General features: G+C 36.2%; 1 protein-coding gene and 1 long non-coding RNA gene across 2 annotated transcripts in view; one reads left to right on the top strand and one right to left on the bottom strand.

Moving 5' to 3' along the window:
• The window catches only part of LOC150098804 (uncharacterized), a 37,941-nt gene extending 26,336 nt beyond the window's left edge, over positions 1 to 11,605 (bottom strand). The window contains exon 1 of the long non-coding RNA XR_016549541.1: positions 11,490 to 11,605. This is a non-coding gene — a long non-coding RNA (uncharacterized LOC150098804). The remainder of the gene's footprint in view (positions 1 to 11,489) is intronic.
• Positions 11,606 to 11,950: 345 nt separating this feature from the next.
• Positions 11,951 to 21,525, top strand: part of LOC150098803 (uncharacterized) — a 124,433-nt gene continuing 114,858 nt past the window's right edge. The window contains exon 1 of the mRNA XM_090404572.1: positions 11,951 to 12,137. The gene's annotated coding sequence lies outside the window, so the exon portion shown is untranslated. The remainder of the gene's footprint in view (positions 12,138 to 21,525) is intronic.

The following is a 21,525-nucleotide window of genomic DNA, read 5'->3' as shown; positions in this document are numbered from 1 at the left end:
TTAGTCACGAGATCAATGACGTTAGAGCTACAGATTCATATCATTATTCGAGATAAAATCTTTTGAGATTATAAACAATGCAACTGAAATGTACATATGAAAACATTGTTACGTAATGTTTCACGAGTTAAATTCTGGACGATAGCCAATAGGAAAACTACAAAACTTAAAGCTCATGGACTAATCAGAATTAGCGTATTTTTTTCTTTTTTAATTTATTATATTTTTGTCATTTTCGAAAACCTAGATTTCTTTTTAGCTTATCATTGTTAAAGTTCGGCAATCTATTAGAAGTGGGAAAGTGGGAGGGGAAAGCGGCACATTCAAAGGGAAGTCTGCTTTGCTTTTCAAAAGTTATCCCTGTCGCCTCAGACTGCTTACCACTAAGCTCCAGAACAAACAAGCCATTCGAAAGCGGATCAACGTTCGGAAATGCGATAGTGTTTGCCTTTCAGGTGAAGTGCCTTTATTAGGAAGACTGTTGTCTCCCCGGCACGAGCGAAAAGAGAAAAGCACACTTGCCGCCTATTTCCGTCTCTTTTTCAAGAACGATGAGTTAATTAAACAAGACGCTATTTCGGGGGAAGAATGGTTGAGAAGCGGAGTTTTTGTGTAAGTGATGTCAATAACGGTCCGACCAAGGGGTCATTATGAATTTCGCATAATGCTGACCCACCACCAACACTGCTTTTATTTCATTAACGTTTCTGGATTCGAATGAGAAGCAGAAATGCTTCGGTTGATAGAACGCCACCTGTGGTTGTTAGTTCCAAATGGATTTCGCGGTTCTACTAATAGGCCACGTGACCAGATAGATGAAGTACATTGTTGGATTGATGACAAAGTATCTGACTTATGAAATCGACCTAAACAGTTCCTTAAGGCTAAATTTTAAGCGAATATTGAAACAATTAAAATTCATTGTCCTCTGTGAACTTAAAGGAAGCAAAATTAGTTGACTTGGCAATTCAATACCATGGAAACTCGCATCCAATCTGTTATTAACCAATTAAAATAGAAATGATTACACAACATTAAACGCGCAATATCTTATAGATTTTTACAGACACTATTATGCGATTATATATTCAAAAACCCATTCCGGATTTCAGTCTATCGTAATCCTTATCAATGCCAAGCTGTTGTCTTTTTTTTAAAGACTATTTCTTTTACATTTATATTTCAGCAAGTAGTTACTTCTAAATTATAATCAGTCTTTGCTTTCTTAGCACTTGGCCTTTTTTTTTTAACAAATAAATTTTTTAATATAATTAATTCTTATATGAAATAGATAAAATAATCTTAAAATAAAAGGGTTAAAATTGGTTCAATGCTATGTTTAGTGATGTCTGCTGCATGTTACTGTCTTCTATCTCATTCTCCATTTTGTTCGGTTTCTATAGAAATTGTGACGTCATCTTCAACGTCATCGTTGAAGATGCTCACGTTCGGTAATAAACAGCATACGAAACTCATTTTGAATCGGAAAGGTTTAAACGATGCAAACTTATGCAAGTGTCTGTGTAGGACGAAAACAAAAAAAAAGGGCGGGGGTTGGTTAGTTGGTTTTTATTTTCTTTATGATCTGGATTTCAAGTTTTTCCATTTCGTAATATTTCTATTAGATACTTCTGTTGAATGAAAAGAGAACGGACTGGTGATATTCGACTTAAAACTGGAGTTATAATTGGCCCAATTTGGTTCCATAATAATTCACGTAATAAGCAAAGTCCCTAAACTTGCGTATCAGTACTTGACTAAACAGTCAACGTTCATGACTTTCGATCCAATCTGTTAAACTGACTCCGAATCGAAAGTCATGGAAGTTGATCCGGCTCTGAAGTAACATCTCCGTGTGGGGTCGATAATGTATGTGCGCGCATATATTATCGGGTTAGCGGTTAGCATTCATGAAATCAACCAAGAATATTTTGTTGTGTTAGAATTGAGGCACTTGTGTAGTTATTAAGGACTCGATATAAAGTGGAAAGGGAAATCACTGAAAGAAAACGAAATTGTAATTTCAAGAATTAATCCGATATCTTCTGCGCAGCGAAGACAGTCTTCTGTTGGTACAAAATACCAGATTGATACCAGAACGTCACATATCCACGCTCCACAGAGTCTCCGTAGCTTAGTTGGTATAGACGAGCCCTTTGGTTGAAGAGAATCGAATTTGAATCCCGTTTATGATGTGAGGAACATTTTTTCTGATCTTTTCAATAAAATAGTGAGTTAGTCTGTCTCATATAGAAGTAAAGGGGGGGGGGAGAATCATCCCTCAGAACAGGGTTACCCAAACTTTTTCTACGACGGAACACTTCACAAATCCTGAAATTTTCACGGAACACCTTGGTTATTTTGTAATGTATTAATTAATAATCAATTGTTATTTTAGCTGATTTTTATTATTAATTAATAATTGATTATTAATTAATAATTAATTAAACATAAACATCATTAAATTAATTTATGCTGATTTTCATTGACATATCCCATTCTGATCACCAAAAATTTATAATATTATTATAAGTACTTAAGAGTGAATACAGACTTTTTCTCGTGTGTGCTGGTAGATTTCCCCTCCTTTTGTACATCCTGGAGATCGCTTTGTAGACTGGAGATGGATGAATTACTATCTTTTCCGTCACAAACACCTTCAATAAGAGATTTATTAACACCAAAATTAAACAAAATGCTTTGTCTCTTATTCGTATTAGAATTTAAATCTGTATTCCCATTACTTTTAAAAAAATCACGGCACTCCGGTTTCAGAACAAGCACTTACACACTGCAATACGAACTTGCGAAGAAAGTATTCCGTATTACTAGATCTGAGAACCGGATACAGACTACTACCTTGATCTTCAATTTCAGTGGAAAAATTTTCTTTATACTTCCTTGATTGGTCACTAACATTTGCAACACAGATGTCATTTCTTTCAGTTTTGAGAACAGAGGATACGCCGCCCATTGTTATAATCCGCTTACAGGCAATTTTTATGACCGATCATAAACAGCGGTATCCCCTTTCCCGATTGTTGAAAGGTTTCGATGTGTGAAAATTAATGATCCACAGATGTTATTAGGCGTTCTGAGTGTGAGCTATTCGACATATTCTCGAATATTATTCTCTTCAGAATATTTCCACTGTAAAATATTTATTCATGAAAAATGCTTAGAAAACTAAAATGACAAATTCAAGGAGAACTTCTCGCGGAACACAGTTTGGGAACCCCTGCTCTGTACTGTATTTTTGTATGTTAAAGCCTGGTTCTCTGAATGGTTGGTCTGCTTTTCGGGAGGAAAAATCCCTATCTGATTGTTAGATTTCCTGTTTTACTCGTGGAAAAATCCTAATTGATGCATGTTTTGCAGAAAGATAAAAGATTGTGAGGTTATTATCTTGCCTGAGGAAAAACCCGCTTTGATTGTGTTCAGCGGAAAAAATTGCTACTTCAATATGAAATCGGCTAACTTCCCTCTATATGAAAAAGTCCTTATAAGGATCAGTCGCGTCAGGACAAGAATTGAACCCACCTTTTTTATAAAATTTATAACTCGGGGTAGGTTGAGAAACTTTTTTTTTTTTTTTAAGGGTTTTGGGAGTTACCTGGGTAATCAAGTTTTTGGATTCCGTGTGAACTAATACCTGTTCTCAGTTAAACAGCCAGTCCCATTACTTTGCATTTTATAATTAATAGCGTCATCTAGCGACGACTTTTTTTTTGCGAGTGTAAAAAAAGTGTGTGTGTGTGTGTGTGTGTGTGTGGAGTTTTTAGAAGCTGCAGGTGCAACGATGTCATGGAAGTAATTCAAAGGCTGGTAAAATGTCAAAGCAGTGAGATATTCTCCGCCAAGTCGCTAATAAACGCTAGATGAGACTGATAAAGTTGTCGCTCACTACTCCTTCCTTGCAGGGGGGTGGTTAAGGAGAAGAGAAAAAAAAAAAAGAAAAAAAAAACTGTAACTAACTTCCTCAGTGAAGTTTTTCCTTCAATTAAATATTAAGACTTTAATCATGGGCGTTCACTACCGACCATCTGGATGAAGGACACACCTTTCTGTTTGCAGAAGACACGCGGGAGATAATGCGCATGTCCGTTGTTAATGAGTTTTAAAATAGGAAAAAAAAGAAAAGAAAATTGAAAAAAAGTAGTCGACGAATATCAGCGGTACAAAAGTTTGAATTAGTAGCGAGGGCAAAATCAGTTCGGGTCAAGACAATGGAAAAATCCTTCTTACCATCATTTTATCTATCGCTTTTTTTATCTCCATTTTTTCTGTGCTTGTTCTTTTAATGTCACCCAATCAAGCAATCAATCACTTCTTACTTTTCTCCCCCTCCTTTGCTTCATCTTCTGACGCCTCAGTGGCTGGGTGGTTTCTGCCAAAGTTTGTTGGCTGGGAAGGAGGTCGACGTTGAGATCCTGTTCTTCCAGATAACCCTTTTATTAAGGATTTTTCAATGAAAAGTGAGTTAGTCAATCTCATACAGAAATGGAAGATTCTTCTCTCCGAAACTCGAGTGTTTTTGTCCCATGAAAGACCGTCAGAACACACAGAGATAACACTGGCCTCATAGTCTTAGCTGCTTCGGCTCTAATTCAAAAACCCCGATTTTTCCTGAGGAAAAACTCTGCTACCTCGGCATGAAACCTGAGCAAACTGACCATCGCTTGAAGAAATTCATGTAAAGGTTTTTCGCATTTCGTTTAACACGAGTTTCGAACCCAGATCTTCCTCATCTGGATACTTGTAAGAATGGACAGGATTGTTTTAGAAATTGTAAGTAAAAAGCATCGTTTAGCTTGTCGTTTATGGTATTTTCTTATGATATTTCTCCACTGTTCTCAAATGTTTGTTGAAAACAGTGGAGTTAAACGACATTCCATGTCTGATCAATTTAGGCTTTTTTACGTTCTTCATTTGTCTTTATGTCTATATATCGAATTACTTTCATTGGCTCTTTTCCCGTGTGTGTATGTTGCGTGCGTGTACTGTTATTTGTGACAGAAGGGGTGCGCACCAGGAAAAAAAAAAAAAAAGTCGTTCTACCATCCCCTAAACTTGACAGACAGACCGAACCAGTTACATCGAAGCCGAGTGTAAAAACGTCTTCAATGGGAAGTAGGAAGTGGCGATTTAACCTTGAAGGCAGTCTCTGAGTTGTGCATATTCAACACACAGCGAACACTATGAATCAAAGTTCATGGGAATGTGCTCTGTATGAGGACGTCGACCGTATGGGTGGGGTGCCAGGTCAGGCATCGAGACAGTGACCTAGAACGCCACTCGATTCTTTTTGAGACTTCGGATGCAGGAGCAAAATTCTTCGGAGGCGTGGGAATTAGGCCAACATCCCAACACATCATCCCCTTGTGCTTCCTTTCTTCCGCAGGTTACATCCGAGTCTGATGGCCGCTTATCGTGGCTCGCATCACGATTAGGCCTAAAAAAAGTTCCGCCGCTACAGAGGACGTCTCCTAGAGGGCGCCTTTTCCGTCATGTGTAAACACCTGGGGAAAGGTGTGTGTGGTTCGCCCAAATTGGAGTGTTTCGCAAAGTGGGTGGGGCACGGTGAACTATGAGGTTCCGCAGAATTCGGGGATCGAAGCGAACGAGACACAGATGTATTGATCGACCAGCAACTCTTCATTAAAACAATACGTTTCTCCCTCTTTCTGTCTATTCTCGTTTCTTCATCTTTCCTTTTCCTCCCTCTCAGCACTTCCAGTTTCTTTCTTTCTGTCTTTTTATTGTTCTTCCTATCAAGGGTTTTTTTTTTCTTTTTCTCCACTCCTATGATAAACGAGATAATTGGATTTTTCCTCCCTGGAACTTGGGTTTTTTTTTCCACAAAACAGACACAATCGACCAGAGAACACACTGGCCTTCATAGCTTTACTTATTTCTCCTTTAATTCCAAAGCAATCCAATTCAACCTAATGATAAACCGGAGTCAATTTATGGTTTCATAGCATTATTTTAGTTTTGAACCCGAACTTAATATTTTAAAACAGAACTATTCTATCAAATTCTAAATTATTCTTTGTTTAAAACTAAGGAAGTTAGAAACGAATAGAAAATTTATAAATGTGTCGTTTTGAAGATTGGTAAGAAGTTCTTTTTTTTTTTCATTCTAATAGTGGGTTCGAGTTCTTTTAATTTTTTTCTCCACAATAATCTTACAACAGTAAACCATTAAAATAGATGACCAACAACGAATGATGATAAAGAGGAAATGACGTCATAATCAATTTGCTTCCTTTTTATTACACTTTTCCGTATGTGGTATCTTGTAGCATCGTCACAATGGTAGATTATTAACGTAAAAACGAATATAAAACAAATCTTTTGCTCAGTTGGGAAATCACCAACATATAACGAATAGAAAAACGACATATAGGGAAGCGATTCCACTTCATTAACTGTTTTCAAGGAGTTTTAGAGGACGCCCAGATAGACCTGAATGTCATATCAAACTCTAAAAACCTTGTACATCTTCAAAACGAAGTCACCGTGACGAATTCCGGAGAATAAGAGGGTGCTGACAGATGATAGAATACTTATTAAGATCACCGTTAATAAAACGACGGGTGTCATCTCGGTTCAAGTTTCATACGGGAAACCTATTGGATTATTACTATCTCGTGTTAAGTCCAGTGATAGAAAGTAATAAACACGTCGCGTCTAATACCCACCCACCTAAGAGAATTCAAATCCATTTGTAACTTTTATTACGCAAATCAAACACATTCCATGCTTTTAAAGACTGTCCACCAGAGGGCAGTTACCGGATTAGGACTTCCATCAAATCATTATAAACGTATATCCCATTGATTTCCTTACGCTGATGGTTAAGCCAATGGAAACACCTCCTTCATCATCTAACCGAAAATAACTTCCATCTAACTCAAGTGAAGAGATAGGAGTCTCACGAGGGAAGAGATGCGAATCGTATGGAGGATTATTCCATCGCCATCCATACAAGGAATCGTTTTCCGGAGGTCATTTGCATCACGTGAAGTCGATGAGATTGTCACGAAAGAGTTTTCGATATAAAACGCCCATTTTCAAAAGAAGTTTAAAATAATGATATTCTGACGCTAAAGTAGATCACGTGCAATCCGAATTCTTCTCGTAAGCCATCGTTACTTAACACTGGAACAAAAGCTGAGGCGTAGAAGAAGGCAATAAATACTTTCGATTAAAAATAGTAGCATAGGGGCTCAGTCCATTTATTTCGTATTGTTATAATGGCTTTGATTGAATAAATAGAAATATCAAAATAACCGTTTCAAAAATTTCAAAAGGAATTCTTTTTCTCTGAGTTTACTACATAGTACTTGATAAAAATTAAACAAGAGAAAACACATTTTTATTTACAATATAAAATCTCTATATAACAATTAATCGAATACCTCTCTCATCTGTTGTCGTCAGTCTATTTTACAATTACGTCTTTGTGTATTTATTAGTTGTTTATTTGATAAGTTCAACTAATGTATTTCATTAAGTAATCCTAACTTGTGTATATTAATTAAGATTGTACAATCGCATGTTTTAATTTTAAGGAAGACGAGACTTCTAAACAAAATAACCCTTTAACTTATCGCTACGAAAAATAAATAAAGGCTAAATATGCATGTTAACCTTAAATCACCATTTTCACGTTACCCAAATATATGAAGTCCGATGAATAAGTTATAGAGGCAAAATATTCTACTATTTGGAATCTCATCCTTATCCACTCGTGCTGACTGAATCTTGTTAACTGCACAAGATTAGCATATTAGTGTTGGGCCCTAAAAGTATATCCATAGTCGATCTTCCGTACGTGGAAGATCTTTCCATTATGTTTGATAAAAAGAAGAGAATTCTTTTAACATTGTACTAAAGAATAATTACTAGCACTAGTAAACGTAACTGAACACCAGAATGACTTTTCTAAGGTATACAAGACAAAATTATTACTTTGTTTTGAATGCGTAACATATCTACGCCAAGATTATGTAGTAATAGAAAAGCTTGACTGATTTATTCTCTCGTTCCTATTCATTCTTCCCCACTTTTTGTATTTATATGATTTGAAAATTTTCCAGACAACTACCATCCTTATAAGGATTGGCTTAAAGGGGCGAAGCAAGAATGCTTTTCATCTTCCCCGTTATCTGTAGAGGACAGTGTAGGGATAAGGGGTTTATTAAAGCTCCGATCATGGCAAGAGGGTAACAGCAATAGCCGAGCCTCAGTTAGAACTTCATTGGCTTTATTTAATTTAATTTAATAGTTATAAATGAAAATCGAAAGTTAAATTATTTTTACGTATTAGTACTATTTAAATTTATAACTGAATTTCTTTATGAGGGCAACTTTTTCCATAGTTTATGATTAGTGCTGTATCTTTGTGAAGCGAGTTTACTCCAATAGTTCCGAACATAAACAGCTATTAACATTAGGATGGAAAACCTTGATTAGGTTTTTCAATTGAAGGCGAGTTAGTTGGTTTCATACTAAGTTTTTTAGTAGTTTTTTTCCCATCCTGCAGAACACAAGCAATTAAAATGCATAAAGTTTCATAACCGTAGTTCTTTTGGCCATAACGCCAAACAGCTATAACTAACAATTCATTGCAAGCAAGCTTTTCACGAGTTTACTTATATTACAAGAAGTAATTATAATTATTTAAATTAATTACGATTTAATTTTAAGTGTGTTAAATATTTCAGTAGGCTATTTTTCTTTATAAATTGCTAACTGTATCAGAATATTTGATGGACAAATAGCTGTCGTTATTTTAAACAATTAAATAGAAGAATTTTAAAACGGTGTTGATACAATTTTAATCAGATCAATGTATGAAATAAGTTTTATGGAATATTTCCATTTTCACACTTTTCCATTCGAACAAAAAAGTGTCATGACCTTAGTTAATATGTCTATCAGTACGGTGCTATCTGCCTAACTATAATGATGTTAAACAGTTGCGAACTATAAAGGATATCTAACTGTAATGCATTCTGTTAGGCATTTCTGATTATTGTCTGACGTCAGCAAACTTTAATTGTTTATTTCATCACCACGCAAGCTTACAACAATAGATGTTTGCAGAGATTGTTAATTTCATTACAACGCGTTCAACAACAATGGATTTTGCAGCCGACTGTGATTATATTCTGCAGTAAAACCAAAATATATTTAGAGCATACATTAACATGTCAATTTGGGCGAACATTTTTCACACAGATTTGAGTATAATGACTACATTTAAAAGCAGTAAATAGGACTACTTCCTAGCGATACAGAAAGGTATTTATCTGACATGATTTCTGTACTCTTTCGTCCCACTTTGCTGGCTTCTCGAGATAAAGAGGGCCCCCTGGCCACCCTTCGACTCTTATCAGTAAGTGCATTTTAACAAGGGACACCTGTCTGTCTGTGTGCTCTCCCTGTGATAATTTTGTCATCAGCTGATTGATATCTGATATTAAGAGTTTATACAGAACTTAGCGACAAGCTGTTACCATGGCAACTAACTATAGGAACAATACTTCTCTAAGGCATAGACGTGGACCTTACATTATTATATATATTTTATTATATACCCTACTTGTTATGGACCTTTCTTGTTTTAGGAGAACATATATTTGCGCATAACATGCAGGCTCGACATATCTATTCCTCTGAAAACAACTGGTTTGTTTATTCTAATATAAATAAATATAAATAAAAAAAATTCAGAATTAAATATAATAAAATGTTTGTCATCTGTCCAAGCACGCATGCGTACCCAACTTGGGCTCTCACCCCTTCTAACAATTAGCAACTACATAATTTTACACAAGGTGGCGCTGCGATGACTTTCGTATAAATAAAAAAGTTTAAAGATGAAAAAAATCAATTAAGTTCCATACAAGTATAAGTAAAGTATCTTAATCACACCAGAGGGCATTGTCATCGCTTGATGACATCACTGAGTTTTAATTTTGTAAACGAATTCTCTATAAATAAAGAAAGTGAAAATCCATCGGAATAATTATAATGAATTGTATTTACACACACACACACACAACCCCATGGGGGCGTTGCAATCGCGTTGTATGTATACGTACTTTTGTGTGTGTGTCGTGTTCGGGAATAATTTACGGTCTTTATTCGGCATCTAGCACTATGTAACGAAGTGGCTAACCGTAGTTACGTAATTAGTGCCAAGTTCCCAACCCGTCATTAGCACTTCACGCGCAAGTCGACCATCCCCGGTGACTAATGAACGACGAGAAGAGATAGAACAAGAGAGAGAGAGAACAAGAGCACACACAGCAGAAGCTCGTGCCATTACTGAGTTAATTAGTCCAGCAAATGAGCTTCTAAATTCAGTAAAGCCTTGCGCTGTCTCGCTATGAGCACTTTTATTGCACAAGAGGAGAAACTGCAGGCAGCCAAGTGGCTTCCTATTGAAGGCTGCGATATTAGGAAAAAAGCTTTTTTCCATACGACTACAATATTAGATTTATGAAGGCTTGTACTGGATGTTATTTATATGTAAAAAGAATTGAATAGTTTAAAACAACTTGTTCTTTTTTAATAATCTCTACTAAGAATTTATCACACAAAACAAATGCAGTACTATTAAATAGAAAAGTATACTATTCACATCACAACTTTTCCACTAGATGGCAGTGATGTTCTCTCTTTCATATAGGACTCGTATTTGATAACATAAAACTTCACGTTAAGTGGCAAAATATGAAACAAGGGAACTTATTGAAATAACGAATTGGTATCGTTGATTTGACAAGCGTTTTAAATTTTGTAAAAGTGATATGAATTAATTTATTTAACAGTTACTAGGAAAATTATAAATCCGATTATATTTTATAGTCAGATATAGAAAAACCTTTAAATATTTTCTAAAATTTATGAGAATATATTATTCGGCTTGCAGTTGCCTTGATTTGCCTAAACATTCTTCTGATTCTGACATATCAGCTAGACCGATAAATGAGCCACCTGGTGAGAGAAATTGAAATCACTGAAAACAGCCGGAACAATTAAATACAGATTCAATCACAGTCCGATGGAGTAACAAAAATACTACAGTTTCTATCAAGTATGACGTAAACAATTAATTTTTGTGACGTAGAACCTTCAAATAAATTTGTTTCTCTAACTTTCAAACATTATAAATAAACAGATGGTTAAACGGTAACGTTGAATCGGAAATACCATCCTATCCCAGAAGTCATTCGGATGAGCCCCCAGTTCATATCACCCCCACGAAAAATAAATTAATTTTCCCTTAATACTAACATTATAATATACGTATTTCTCCAAAGAGGGGAGAGGTGGGTTGATAGATTTTTCCTTTGAAAATTTAAAATCAATTTTCCAATCATCAGACTCACATTTCAGCTCCCCCCGTCCCCCCAATCAAAGATGGTTCAATAATTAACCGAAATGAATAAAATAGGGTGTGTGGGACTCACTTGCACTGTGCCGCCCGGTTCACTGTGGTGTTCAATGGGGGAAGTCCGGTAGCCACACCGAAAACGCATCTCTCACAAAAGCCCCGCACCTCACTCGAGGAGGAACTGCGGTTCGCCATCACCCCACCCCGACTTACCTTCCGTTCGGTTGCCTAGGTAGCAAGAAGCGCCAGTCAGAACGCGGACTGGGCGTCTCCGATGTGCCTTCCCCCCGATCTCCGGCAGCCACTACTGTTTACCTCCTCTCTGCGCGTGCAACGGGGCCATCCGCCGTCGGACAACTTTCGCACTTGGCAATTAGCCAAGAACCGCAACCGATAGAAGCGGTGGCTCATGCTAGGAAGCGATTGGCTGCCGCGCGGAAGCTCGGGCGGGATCCCGGTAACTGTGCTCCCAATGGGGAGAGAGGGGCAGTGGAAGCAATGCACCTATTTGCGTGCAGCTGTGTCACGGACGCTACGGGTGCAACCTTCCGATAGTCACGGTCGCCATTCCTAGCCGTGTACATTGTCTAGCTGTACACAACCAACCCTGTCTGCTGCTGTCAGAGCTCCTGGAAAGCCGCAACGAACTATTACCCACTACTTGCCCAGGCGGGGGGAAGAGCGACACCCAGTGTGTTCCTTCTGTATATACCACTGTGACCAGGTAGGGCGTTTAAGACTTTTTACCTGCCCGCTTGATCGCAGCCCGTAACCCTCACTATTGTTAAAATGATTCTTTCAATTGAAATGGCTACTAATATTTTATTTATTGCAAAGCATGTTAATAATAGCCAATTCACTACGCGCTGCATTAGAAATGGCTTTTAATGGAGCGAAATGTACATTTCAGTATGTCACCGGTCAATGTTGATTTCAGTGAAATGTACATTTTGTTTCCGAAAAGGAAAACCTCGTGATCCAATAATGATTATTTGAACACACAGAAATATGAGTTCAAGTGAAATCTACAATTCAGTATGTCACTAGTCGATTGTTGATTTCAGTGAAACGTGCATTTTGTTAAAAAAAAAAAAAAAAAAGAAAGAAAGAAAAGCAAAATCTCGCGATCCAATAATGAGTATTTCAACAAAGGAATATATACTGTATATTTTGTTTTTGTGCTTAAAATGCAAGCTAGAGATCCAACAATGCTAAAGAAATGTACTTTTTTGGTTTATATGCAAATCGCGCGACCCAAACAATGAGAATTTCATCAACAATAGTTAGTTCACGTTCGCGAAAAATAAAGTCAACTAATAAATCTAAAATTAATACAATTAAGTAGTGATTATCGCTTTTAGTCAATCTTAAATTTTTGCCATTCGTTTTATTAAAAATTACCATAAATTTTGTTGTATATTAATTAACAAACAGTACAGCACTAACTAAAAGTCTTTCTTATTAATGGCATTTTCTACCACTAAATGCTGAATGTATATTTATCACTCAGAAATTTATTTTGTACATAATAACTTATTAAAGATTTTTTATTACAAATTATGGTGAAAATTAATGTAATACTTGTGTTATTTTTGTTAGTGTTTTTAATTTTTTTTTCTTCTAATGAATTTAAGAATATTTTTATACAAAATAACGTCTTATATAATTGAGAGAACAGAGAAACATTTTTCTATGGTTACTTGCTTTAAGGATTGTCTGTTTATTTATATTAGAAATGTCTCGCTGTGGAAATTGTTGCAGGTTTTATTACATCTTAGATGATGTTTCCATTTCTTGTTCCACTTTAGTAAATTTGCAATGTTGTAAAGTCAATAAGATAGTTGCAATGTCATCACGGACCATTATCTGTAGTTTTTCAACTCCAAGTTTCTTTATTATCATCTGCCAAAGAATTTCCAACATGAAGGGGAATAGTTGGATGCTAAGTCAATAAATACCTGTAGTTGATTAGTATCTGAAACAGATTCATGGCTTGTTAGATAATCAAAACTTGTGGTTTGTTTTCATTAAATAGCATGACTGGATTCATAAAACAATGTATGAAGTGCCGAGGCTTCCTGTAGTCTTCTTTGAGAGCAACTTGTGTTTTATCAATAATTGTCTTATGATCATTGTTGATATTTTAAAAAAATATTATTTAAACTGCGATTTTCATTCAATTCACTTGTAAAGATTTTTTTTTTTTTTTTTTTTTTTGTCCTCTCACTTGGCTCAGTTCGTAGTTACTTTGACCTGTTAATGTGGTAACCGAGGAGAACTTAGTCACAGTGGCCTCCAGTTACAATAAACAAAAATACATCACCAGCCTGCCGACCACACCAGCAGGTGTTGAGTTTGTGATAGCATTGCTTGCCTTGTGGGCACCCAAAAGGAGACTCAAGTATGGAATGTGTCTGGTTTTCTTATTTTTTCCTTGACTGTTTCGTTCTTTCTTGATCCCACTTTCGTTTTCTTGTTTATTCATCCATTTGTTTCCGTGTCTCTTATCTTTATTTCTCTTATTCTAATTCTATCTGTTCATTCTCGTCTTAGTAAGATTTCGAATTCAGTATTTAAGTTATGTGACTTTTTTTCCTTTCAGTGTTATTCTTCAAGGCATTTTCCTTTCAGGGTGATGACCTTTTCTCTTTCTTGTTATCCTTAAAATTATCCTTTAATGATAACTTTTATTTTAGTGTTATCCTTATTTTTTGTTTAAGGATAAAATTTTTTCCTTTTACTGTTATCTTATCCTTAAAGAAATATTTCATGCTAGTGTTATTATCCTTAAAGGCTTTTTCAGGATAACTGTTTCGTTTGATTGTTATCCTTAAAGACTTTTTTCAGGATAACTTAAAAGTGTTATCGTTAAAAGGAAAAATAATTTTCCTTTAAGGATAACTTTTTTCCGTTTAGTGTTATCTTTAAAAGAATTTTTCTTAAAGATTAACTTTTTCCTTTTAATGTCATCTTTAAAATTTTAAGGATAACCTTTTCCTTTAGTGTTATCCTTTATTCCTGATTATCCTTAAAAGTTAAATCCTGCTCTACTGTTGGAGAATGATTTAACCTATGATAAAGGATTAAATAAAAAAAAAAAGATCGAACGTTATAAAATTCCTTTAGGTAACTAAAATTCAGCAGAATAGCAAAAAAAAGCTTTTACTGATCATGATATTTTCTTCCCTCCTAAGTAGTCCTTGCCTCCCCCCCCTCTGAAACATTTGCCGTTTCACTGAAGAAGAAAGCAGGTTGCAAAGCTGACTGTATTCTGCTTGTAAGTTTACTTTAGCCCCATTAAAAGGTGAACTGGGCCTGTACAACTGTCTGGCGTTATGCGGTACTTTACTCACACTGTCGCATCTACGGGAACGGTGTCGGCATTGCCGATCGATTGGGGACTGCAGATAGTCCAAGATGTCTCATCATTGCTAAGGATAGGGACGAGAGATGAAAGCGATTCAAGCAGAAATACTTAACAGGGAACTTTTTTCGGAGTTAAAACAACAACAACAACAAAAAAAAACTTCCGTTTCTTCTAAATAGAAAGAAATTCAGTAAAGAACCCCATTGATGTGTTGTAGTTACATTTCTTAGTTCTGAGCGTTTACTTAAGCTCTGTATTGAGAATCTAATAAATCAGAAAGTGGGTAGTGATCCAAAATCAATGCACCTTCGAGGGTTGTTTGAAGGAGGAAGCCTGAAAAATGCAAGCATTTATACCGATGACGAAGTCTATTTGAATTGATGAAAGCTGGTCTAATAGAATACTGAATCATTTTTTAATCAATTAATTTGTTAATCGTTATATTAACAAATGTGAACTTTAAGGTTGACTTTTAATGTTAGTTCACTTCGAAGCAATTCGATCTTCATTCTTAAACAAAGAAGACATCTTTTCTTGCACTTGAAATCCTCGGATTGTCATTTTGGTTTATTTTCATGTTTTTCACCTTTTAACCTTTTCTTTTTCCTTCTTTTATCTTACGGATATTATAAGAATTCAGATATAATTAAGAATATATATAGATTAAAAAAATTAATATAGTTTTGTCGACAAGATAAAAATTTTTTTTTTTCTATTCATAAGCTAATAGCCTCCGTAGCGACAAAAATTCCTTTAGTTGAAAAAATGGGTTCTAATTCTTTCCAGAACAGTTTTTTCTTCAACTGGAGATGACCACATCAAACAAACCATCCTATCACAACTAAAAATTATGACTTTACAACTCATGTAGGATGACGTAATATTTACTGTGCAGACATGTTCAAGACTGTTCTAATATGCTATTTATAAATCGGGGATAAGCGAATTTGTAAATGGCGTATTGTATTGCTGATCCCTTACTCGTTTCTACTCTGCAATAAGTGGTTCCATCCTATTACGTTCGTGGGTGATGAATAGTTTTAATGTTCATCAAAAATTGCGATTTAGCCCACTTTTTGTAAGTTTTTTGCGTGAGTGGAATGTCTTCATAGGCTCATATGAATTGTCCGCATCTCGGTGGAAACAATCGGACATGTAATTCTGACAAAAACGAAAGAAGAAAAAGAAAAGAACTTGTTACAAATAAACATTTGGAATTGTAAAATAAGAATGGATACACGTCATACCAAGAAAAGTTGCAGATTTGAATTATTAAGGGAGAATATTACTTGTAAAGATTACGTACCAGCGATACACAAAGAAGAACCCACAAGAGGAAAAGATGTGAATTATCTAATTTTTTTTAAGAGGGGGGGGTTAACCTCCGCTATAAAATCGGTATAATTAGTAAAAGCGATTTTATAGTCATTACAAGTTTATTAATATTGATAGGACATTACCGAAGAATTTTTTTGGTGGTTTTTATATCGTATTTTTCTCCCATAAAAGTCTGTATTGTAGCCCCTTATATCCCTTTATGAAAATCATTCTCCTGGACTCCCTATACTTGAGGAAATTCAGAAAACGTAAACTTAAGGCAACCCTTACACATACCACTAAGAAACGAGCATCTATTAATCCACGAAGTTAAAAAAAATAAAGTCAACAATCTTGTTTGTAAAGTTGTACTGTTAGGAATTAAGGAACATAAAGAAAATAACGTTCTAAATCGATAAATATCAAAATTTTCGTGAAGTCTTACCCTTTCAACTACTCCACAAAGAATGTACATTCATCGCCCACCAACACTTGAACATTTGGCAGATGTGCTAATTCTTACAATAACACGTAGATATCAGAAGATATCGCATAAGCAGATATCTAAAATACACAATGATACTTTTAACTATTTCAATTGCAATTTAAGTATACAAAGATAAGCGTCATCTCTTTCCCAGAAAACGAGTTGCTTTCCATTTAAAATAGAACTATGAGCAGCTTTCTTTTAACTTGTTTCGTTTTTATAGCGAAGAGAACACCCAATTTATGTCCTTCTTTGTTATTTTCCTATAATAGTCGTGAGCAATCGTCTGCCAGATGAGATTAACCTATCAGACGACTACTTGACTAAACAATGAAAAAAGAAAAACATGTATCGAGACGCAGACAGTTGTCAATATTAATAATAATTTATGATATTGTTGTATTTCAGGAAATGCGACTTAAAAATGTCGGTTTCAATCAGTATCATTTTATTGTTTAACCCTTATAATAGAAACGATAACTGCAATCATTTTTATGATACCCGGATCAATTCAAAGACAGGTAATATTTAAACTGCTTGAGTACATTATGACCATAATTCTCTCTAACTAAACAAAAAAAGAAACAAATTCGGTAGAAAATCATCGAAACCAGTATAGAATTATTTCGGATATACATATAAAAACCTATTGCCAGACGTTGCGCAGGTGGTGCAGTAAATGTTTCAAATTATGTGAGTATTGCACAGCAACAATGAAATATGAAATTGACTAATTCAAAATCGTGCCCGCGTGCAATGGTTTGAATGATCAGCCCATTGTTTCTTCGATCACGTTTAACAATTGAAGATACTGTTTTTTTACAAGAATGATAAAGCTCCTTTGAGTAAATTAATAAATTATGCGTTCAAAAGAATGCTACTATTGTAAAAATGGATTTGAAAGAAAGAAGAGAAAAGTATCCTTTATATCCCGCCTAAAGAAAACAACAAGGTTATGCACATTTTGTTAGGAAAGTGTAAATATCATTGTGTTTTCAGTGACTTAATCGCTGTTGTAATATAGCACATTTGTCTGCTTGAAATGGTCGTCGCATTTTTTTATTTTGTTTTTATTATTTGTTAGAAACGTCACGTGTTAAACACGTGATTACGAAATAGACAACTCGCGAGCCACGAGTTTGTGTCGAAACTGACACAATTTCAGCGCCAGTCTCGAGACACGAGTTTGCATCCTGAAATTGACATAATCTGATTTGTTGTTTTTCCAGCTAAGTCGCGAGACATTTCCTCGAGACTGATTGTTATTTTGTTCATTTTTTTTTTTTTATTCGGCTTCCTGAAATGAACAATCCACATGTCTTTTTCTAACTAGCAGCTAAAAGTCTTTTATTTTCTCTCTTTTTTTTTTTTTAAGACTTCAAACCATAACTGCCATCTTCCATTCTCTCTCTTGGAAGCATTTTGATCCATCCCTCACTCAGTGATAAAAGATAAGAGGACCGGGCGCGAAATAATTAATAATGCTTGTTAAAACGCCCTCTGTAAAAGTCCTGAGCTACTCAAGCGTGCAGAGATATGTCGGCAAATGTGAGAATATGTCTAAGTTGTTTATTATATCCGTGTACCGAGACCGGATTGGGAGTAGTAGTAGCAACCAGTTCGATGTCGTTAAAGGAGTTCCGTTATACGGACAGCGTGTGGTCGTACAAGCCAATAATTATGAAGATACTGAAGGCTTCAGCGATTGTGAACTGGGAGCTGGTTGGCATAATTATTGGGTGGTGTATGTGTATGTGTGTACTTCTTACTGCCGGCTAGGGATGGTAAGATAGTTTCAGCGTACCAACCCCCACTTCCCTAGGGGCTTGTTGTACGTGAAGTACGGCATGAAATACTAATGCCCGAAAACTGGCATCTGTTCATTGGTACCGATGGTGAATATAGCGTTGGGAGTCCATTATGGCTAATTGCCCAGTCTGGTTGGCTAACTTGGAACGGAAACAGTGGACAGTTTTCAGGGGAAAGACGGGGGTTCCCAGCTTCCTCACTTGGTAAGGATGTTACTGTGGGATTGTCATCAGCGAACCGTTACCCAAGTCCGTCAAATACAGGATCCTTTTGACCTCTCGGTTTGACTTTGATCAGCTGTAAAGAAAACTCATCTACAGGATTTAAACCTCCCCCCCCCCTTTATGCAGTGAAATGCGTTGTTCATTATGCAATTATCCACTTAAGTGTACCGGAAGTGACACCATTTCCTTTAACAGTAAATTTAGTTCGGTTTTGTGACAGCTAACAACTGTAATTCCACAGTTTCCTCTTTCAATTTTCACTACCAATTTTCGGTAGTGAAATGTCTATATTAGGAATGGATAAAGCGCCATCTACGTTAGCTACGTTAACCATCTCAATTCTAAGTATCCAGATCTGCACTGCTGATGCCTACCGATGTCTCAATGTACATTTCTATGCTGCGGATGTTTTGAGACTTAACAAACTCGATCGCCATCTTGGATACTTGTCAGCTGCAGGGTAAGATAGAATTTGTGTTTAAATAGCATCAATAAACCATTTATTCTTAGATGTAATGCCTTTCAGATTGTAGTTCTTCCCGTTAAGTTGGATACTTTGTACGGGAGGTCTGTTGCTCGAAATCTTGTGAGTTTGGTGAGTGTTCCTTCAGCACTTTGTAGATGTGCTGGTCATGTTGAGATCATTGCCTGTCAAAGGCTTAGTTTCAGGTCCAAAGAAGCGTTTGAGTGCTTGAAAAAAAAAGAAAAAGAAAAAAAAGTGGCTCCATGCACACGTCCCTTATTGTTGTTTCTTGAGCACAAGCTCCCGTAGTCCAGTCTGTTTCGACGATACCCTCCGATTGGAAACAGCCCTGGGTCCTGATCTCGTCTAGAACGCAACAGATAAAACCAGCCTTCTAGAACACGCACTCAATTAACAATTAATAATATGCTAACCTAATAAGCCTTAGTTACTTCGGCCGAAACTCAAAACACTCCTAACCTCTCCAGTCTTCCTTGTTATAGCTGAATATTTCTTCTAAAAATATGTATTTATCTAAATTATAGCACAAGAACCCACATATAATAATGTCAAACGAAATAACACAGTCCGACATTACATCCAGTACAGTAATAGAAAACAAAGTTCTTTGTACGCGAAACCAAAGGGTGTGTGGGGTGGATATATCTGTTAGGATTCTAAGTTGGTATATCAGCTTGATATTTATTGGCAGCATCTGTATGTTAGGTCTTTCATTGCTTTGAATGAACCGAGTAAATACTTGTTATTATCCTACTGTTAACGGGAAGGCAACCAAAGTACCTTCAAATACATCTTTGAAATCAATATCCTGTCTAAAGTATAGAACAGTGCTTCACGACGAGGGACAGATTTACGAAACTGTTGTAAATTACAATTTAGTCTCAAAGTCTTAATATATTAAATGGGATCAAAATCAGTCCATCTGTTCTCTGAGTCGTTTCATACTCGGCCAACGAAGGGAATAGGTGCTGACAAATGTGCTCATCATGATCGAAGATTCTCTTTTCTTCATCCTTTATTTGTTGCGTAAGATTTAAAAATGACTTAAAACTCTCTCTTGTCCTATATGATTAAAAAAAAAATGTCCTTTCAGTTTTGTAGCTTTTCGGACTACGTTAGCTTCGTCGTCATGGTGACCATTCGTTTTCAAATGAGGTAAACCGTAATGTATTTCATGCTGATTCAACGTCGTAATTGACAAAAAGGTTTTGCAGGGTCTCTTAAGAACTTTCGATGGGAGACTTTCCACCAACGACAGGTGGAAATTTGATCGGAAAGACCTGTCGTTGACAGGTCTTTCCGATCAAAGGGCTTCGTCAATACTGAATGAGCTATGGAGGGTAGTAAGACCATGACAACAATGTATTATGTCTGCTAAATGCGTGTGTTCTTCATGTCTTGTGCATGTTTTGCGGTATGAAACCTCAATATTTCCAGGAAGAAAACTCTTCGACCTCCGTATTAGACCGGCTCACTCACCCTTCAGTTGAAGTTACCATTATTGGGACTTTTGAAAAGTCCCAATAACGGTAATTTGAGTTCTAGATGGGATTCGAACCTGTCTTTCGTCGATAATACAGACTGAGTTACCGAGGATCCAAATGGGTGGCAAATTCCCTATCAAAAATAAGTGCGATGTGTTTATTGGATTGGTTTCGATAACGCTGAATGCCATCATGAGACTTCTCAGAAAATCAGACGCTCACCGACTACGGATCACCCTCGCATGAATAAAAATATCGGATCACAAGGAGGCAGTTTTAAAAATCTTTGACAATTTGATGCTGAATTTGGTTCTTTGAACGACTTATTTCCTCTAAAGGCGCTGTTTTCGCCGAAGCCCAAATTAGGAGCATTAGTATATTGTACAGATGGGAAATGATTCTAAAGTAGACAACCCCCCCCCCCCCCTTATCCTGAGCAGTAAACATCACAATATATGGAACACAAAGACGTCAACGTGTGTGCAATTATACTGGAAGAATTGCTGAAGGTAGTTCATAAAATGAAATAATTTTCTGAGTACGATTAACAATAGAAAAATATTTCGATCCAATCCGAACCCTATCGCAGATAAGGAAATCGATAATAATACTCCGCGCCTCCGCAACTCAGTCAGTTTCGTCGAAGCCCTCTAATTGGAGCACCTGGGTTCGAATCTCATCTGGGATGCGAAGGACGTTTATCAGAGCTTTTCAAGTTAAGGTGAGTTAGCCAATCGCATAGGAAAGTGGGTGGGTGGGGGGGGGGAATTCGTGCCGGAAAACATGGATTTTACGTCCCGCAAACCAACCAACTACAATAAAGCCAGTGATATTTGGCCAGCTGCTAGCTTAAGTGGCCTGCACGTAGCGTGGATTAGTATTAGTATAATTCTCCAACTAATAGAAGATATTTGTCCCCTTAATACCGATGGGGAAACGA

This window comes from Typopeltis vanoorti, chromosome 15, assembly GCF_054136105.1.
Source record: "Typopeltis vanoorti isolate ZY-2024b chromosome 15, IOZ_Tvanoo_1.0, whole genome shotgun sequence".
Taxonomy (NCBI): domain Eukaryota; kingdom Metazoa; phylum Arthropoda; class Arachnida; order Uropygi; family Thelyphonidae; genus Typopeltis; species Typopeltis vanoorti.
Note: the sequence above shows the minus strand (reverse complement) of the source record. Positions and strands in the feature narration are given on the sequence as shown.